Here is a 6236-nt window from a genome sequence, read left to right as displayed (position 1 = left end):
GTCCTGACCGGCTCGGTTCTGTTGGAGCGAGTCAGTCTGGATCAGTGCCACCTTCTGCTTTCTGAAGGTCTGTTTACTACCAATCACATGACCTTCTTTTTCCTGCATGTTAGAAATCACACGGCAGGTTTTCGATTCAGCTGAGCTTCAGTTCTGTGAAAATCTTCCTTAAATTGTCTCTAAAAAATTAAACTTTTGTTCCCGGAAAGTCATAAATTAAAGAAGTAGCGATGGTTCGGTTCTGAGAGTTCAGTCCCATCAAAGAATTGAATCTTTATGTCGATGTGCACACCATGCAGCCAATCACAGGAGGAGAGAAGCGTTCGCTGTTACATCGACAGTCGTAACAAGCTTTAGTATTTGGAGGCATTTCGGAGCAGCACCTAGTGACCGATGGAGGAATTGCAGTTTTCTGAGAAAAGATAAAAAACGTTTGTTCTTTACAGTTTATTCTGTAGAATTTACTCCGACAAAGAAAAAAGTACAAAATCCTTTTCATTATTTTTTTACTATTAACAATAAAAACTACAACCAGAAATAGTATGTTGTTTAAAACTAATGGCACAAAATGATAAATGGCGAAAAACACCAAAAGTTCACCAGATAAAAGTTTAGGAATCAATGTGCGAATAGAATCGACTTATATGTGCGCACAAGATTTATTTTCTTTTCTTTGAATTGGATTTTGAGAGAAAAAATCCAAAGGAAAAGAAAAATGCAATTCCCATTGTTTACCACTAGAGGGCGCTACATCACCGATCTGTCAGGTTAAAGTAGAAGAATTAAACACGAACTATCGTATAAACCTGAATAAGTGCAGAATGAACCTCATGTTGTCACATAAATCAGGAGCCATAAATCCAGACATCCATCAGCTTCGGACTTCAGTTCAAGTTATTTTAGGTGAAATTATTCTTAAAACGGCTCAGAAAACGTTGACGAACTCCCTTCGTTCGTCTTAAGGTTGCCCTTTAGGTTTCACCTCCAGATGGGAACAACTGGTTTTTACGTGGTTTTCATCGAAGTGACGCTGCTGATGTGGAAGCTGCAGAGCGGTTAGAGACCTCTGAACCGTCGGCCGGATCGGCTTCGTGTTGCCTTCAGGGTCTAAGCTTTGTGTTTCACAGTATTCAGACATTGTTCGCAGAAATATTGCATGATTCATTAATTGTCCAAAAGCAGTGCTGTGCAGACGTCCCGGGATTTAAATGATTGATGGGAATGCTAAAAGCAGAGCTGGTCTGAACAGGACTGAGGTGGACCCGTCCAGGCATGTGCAGCTCTCTGAGATATGATAAAAGTATGACATCCAACGCCATGTGGACGTGCATGCAGCCAGGAGCCTCTAAATGACTCTTGAAACACAAATATTTGTTTTGATGGAGTTTAGCACGCTGAGCTCTGATTGGTTAAAATGCATGCCGTAGAGGCAGACTGTCTTAAGCCACGCCCCCTTCTGATTATTGGCCAGTCATATTAAAGAGATTGCAGCTTATACGCAGACCTGACAAAAGGTGGCATATCCAACTGATGATGTCATACCAATCAGCTCTTTGTGATTGGTTTTTGTTGTAAACAGCTGATTATGGAGGATTTCAGAGCCGTTTTAACCAATCAGGCGTTTTTTGTTTGTTTTCATGTAACATAAAACAGTTTTTGTTTTTGAACTGCAGGAACGTTTCTGCAAACTGACCTCGAGATGAAATCAAAGAAAATGTTAAACTTTTTTTGTTTTTAAAGCAACTTGTTTGTTTAATTTTTTGTTTGTTATTGTTGATTGCTGGTCATGCGAGAAGATCAGCTGTAATAATACGAACTGCAGAGAAACGGATCTAATACAGGAGAGAACAGTTCCAGCTCGCTTCTCTGAACGCTGCTGCAGAAGCGTTGGCTGACGTGGCGGCTTGGTGGCGCATTGTAACACTGCCCTGCTTCGGCTACACGAACATCACTGCCCTGAAAACCGACACGTTTATGTCCCGCGTCGTCTGAACTTCACGAGGCAACAAAGCCGCCATTCAGAGCAGAAAACTCGTGGCATTCAGACTGAGTCGCACTGCCCTTGCCTACCTTGTTCTGTTCCGTCTTCAATCAGTCCCTTTACCCACCTCACCCGCTGCCGGCTGCGTTTCCCGAACCTGGGCGCAGCTTTGTGTTGGGAGGCAGCAGGAACGCTGGAAATCGTTGGTCTAGATCAACCTCCAACAAGTTATTCCAGTTAAAATTTGTCAATGTTGCGTTAAAAAAGCAATGCGATGTTTTACCAGGTAAGAAATAGAAATAAAATCTGGTTTAACGTGTCGAAAACGATAGTTTGAGGAATTTTTCGGGATGGCCGGTGATGCCTCGTCAGCCAACACCAGCTAACAGGAAGCTGCTGGAACAACTCAAATGAAAACAATCCGATGTTTACGCTTTTTTTTTCACGATGTCACGAACACTTATCGCATGAAGGAAAAATAATCACTGCTAACAAACACGCTTCTCGTTCTACCGCCTCAATGGAAAGTTGTAAAAATATCAAGCGAAAGGAGGCGGAGTCTTTATGGGCGGGGCCGCAGAGCCCAGGTGTGTGTTTGTTCTTTTCTATATGCTGATTCTATAGACGGACTGCCTGAAGGACTGATGGAGGGAAGGGAATGAACCAATCACACCCCACCGTTCTGCCTCTGAGAAAGTCTTCCAGTTTGCTGCCTTTTTGTTGGACCGTGAGGTTTGTGCAGAGCAGCAGGAACGCTGGCAGGTTTAACTGTTTCCTTTCCCAGAACGAGTCGACAGGAAGGTCAGCACGAGTCTTTCCTGTCCCATCAGCTGCTACTAGAGCTGCCTTCATGTGATGACATCATCATGGTGTCACAACCAGCTGAAAGCCAGTTGGTTCAGAAAATGCAAAAGTTCTCATTCACATTTCCAGAAGTTTGTATACAGATTGAAGGAAAAGAAGATAAAGGCTTAGAAGTCTTTTAACGTACAAAAATCATCCCTCCAGGAGCTCGCAAAGCTGCGATCACAACTGCTGACGCAAATTCAGCCAATCCGGCTGTATTCCGCTACACTGCTGCACCATAACATCACATGACTTGATACACAAACAATCAGCTTCCTTGTTGCTAATTACGCAGAAACACGAACATGATCTGGATCGTATCAAACCAGGTGGAACCAATTCAACGTCAGCTGCGTTTAAACAGAGAACTTTTCATCCGATGGATCATCCAGTCAGAATAAACATGTCAACAAGTCATTTGAAATCTTAACGGGCTGACGTAGTTATTTATGAGTCCACATTCTAAAGTCACTGCTAGGAACCGTTCAGAACTCTTTCCCAGATTTCCACACAGAAGTGGAGGTAAATTGTTCTGTAGCGCTGCAACATGTTGGTAGAAGATGCTGAGACGTTTCTGGGCCAGCTGAGAGACACGTCACGAGACCGCCAAGCTCTGGTTCATATAACTGCCTTCACACTCAAACCCTTATCGCAACATGTGACATGTTACCTCGCATTACTGCGAGCAGCTTAGGTGCCAAATGTTTGCTAAGAAAATGTGACATCTACGATATATACGTTGCTAGGAACGCGTAACAGGTACGATACAAATGTTGCTAAAAACGCGTGACAGGTATGATACGTATGTTGCTAGGAACGCGTGATGGGTATGATAAGTATGTTACTAAGAACGCTTGACAGGTACAATACGTATACTGCTATGAATGCGTGACAAGTATGATACATTTGTTACATTGAACGCTTGATGGGTACAATACATATGTTACTAGAAACGCATGACAGGTACAATACGTTTGTTGCTAGGAACATGTGACAGCTACGATACGTATGTTGCCAAGAATGCGTGACAGGTATGAAATGTATGTTGCTAAGAACTCGTGAAAGGTACGATACGTATGTTGCTAGGAACTCTTGACAGGTACGATTTGTATACTTCTAGGAATGCGTGACAGCTACGATACATTTGCTGCTTTGAACACGTGACAGCTACGATACATTTGCTGCTTTGAACACGTGACAGGTACGACACATATATTGCTAGGAACGCGTGACGGGTATGATAAGTATGTTACTAAGAACGCTTGACAGGTACGATACATTTGTTGCTTTGAACGCTTGACGAGTATGATACGTATGTTGCTAGGAACACGTGACAGCTACGATACGTATGTTGCTAGGAACGCGTGACAGCTACGATACGTATGTTGCTAGGAACGCGTGACAGGTACGATACGTATGTTGCTTGGAACGCGTGACCGGTGCGATACGTATGTTGCTAGGAACGCGTGACCGGTGCGATACGTATGTTGCTAGGAATGCGTGACTGGTGCGATACGAATGTTGCTTGGAACGCGTGACCGGTGCGATACGTATGTTGCTAGGAACGCGTGACCGGTGCGATACGTATGTTGCTAGGAACGCGTGACAGGTACGATACGTATGTTGCTTGGAACGCGTGACCGGTGCGATACGTATGTTGCTAGGAACGCGTAACCGGTGCGATACGTATGTTGCTAGGAACGCGTGACCGGTGCGATACGAATGTTGCTAGGAACGCGTGACCGGTGCGATACGTATGTTGCTAGGAACGCATGACCGGTGCGATACGTATGTTGCTAGGAACGCGTGACCGGTGCGATACGAATGTTGCTAGGAACGCGTGACCGGTGCGATACGTATGTTGCTAGGAACGCGTGACCGGTGCGATACGTATGTTGCTAGGAACGCGTGACCGGTGCGATACATACGTTGCTAGGAACGCGTGACCGGTGCGATACGAATGTTGCTAGGAACGCGTGACCGGTGCGATACGTACGTTGCTAGGAACGCGTGACCGGTGCGATACGTATGTTGCTAGGAACGCGTGACCGGTGCGATACGTACGTTGCTAGGAACGCGTGACCGGTGCGATACGTATGTTGCTAGGAACGCGTGACCGGTGCGATACGTACGTTGCTAGGAACGCGTGACCGGTGCGATACGTATGTTGCTAGGAACGCGTGACCGGTGCGATACGTATGTTGCTAGGAACGTGTGACCGGTGCGATACGTATGTTGCTAGGAACGCGTGACCGGTGCGATACGTATGTTGCTAGGAACGCGTGACCGGTGCGATACGTATGTTGCTAGGAATGCGTGACCGGTGCGATACGTATGTTGCAAGGAACGCGTGACCGGTGCGATACGTATGTTGCTAGGAACGCGTGACCGGTGCGATACGTATGTTGCTAGGAATGCGTGACCGGTGCGATACGTATGTTGCTAGGAACGCGTGACCGGTGCGATACGTATGTTGCTAGGAACGCGTGACCGGTGCGATACGTATGTTGCTAGGAACGCATGACCGGTGCGATACGTATGTTGCTAGGAATGCGTGACCGGTGCGATACGTATGTTGCTAGGAACGCGTGACCGGTGCGATACGTATGTTGCTAGGAACGCGTGACCGGTGCGATACGTATGTTGCTAGGAACGCGTGACCGGTGCGATACGTATGTTGCTAGGAACGCGTGACCGGTGCGATACGTATGTTGCTAGGAAGGCGTCTCTATGAAGTCCAAAGCAGAAGCCCGATCCGCCTCATCTGGCCTTTAATCCCATCTGTACATCTAGATAAACCACTTCAAACGTCTGTATTTATGATCCAGTTCTTTCTGGTAAAATCAGTGTGAACGTTCTAGATCTGCTCTTTGAACATTAGATCAACACTTTCATCAAGGATTATTATGATTTTCGCATCTTGAGCTTCTGGAGGGTCCATTCAGGTCGGACTCAGATGAAATTATGAAGAAATTTCAGTTAAATGAATGCAGAAGCTGTTAAATCTTTCTGGTTTAAATCTTCATTTTCACACATGAAATCAGCTCTTATGTCAGGAAACTGCTTTTCCTGACGGTAAATGTGTCACCTGAAGGCAGCGTCACCGTGCAGACGGAAAGACTCGGTGGTTTGATGCCCAGCCTGCAGGTGGCGCCGCTGCTGCTGCTGATGGAGGACTGTTGGAGGATGAAGGTTTTTGTTGTTTGCACCTGTTCTGACTCACCTTCATGCGACGCTTCATATAGGAGAAACTGTCATCGCAAACATGCAGCAGGATGGAAAAGATGATTAAAAATAAAAATAAAAACATAAAAACATCGTCTTTGCCTGGTTTCTGCTTCCCTCAGACGCCCTGAATCCAGGGGCCCTCAGACGCCCTGAATCCAGGCCTCAGACGCCCTGAATCCAG

This window comes from Telmatherina bonti (assembly GCF_933228915.1).
Source record: "Telmatherina bonti genome assembly, chromosome: 9".
NCBI lineage: Eukaryota > Metazoa > Chordata > Actinopteri > Atheriniformes > Telmatherinidae > Telmatherina > Telmatherina bonti.
This window is presented reverse-complemented; position numbering follows the sequence as displayed.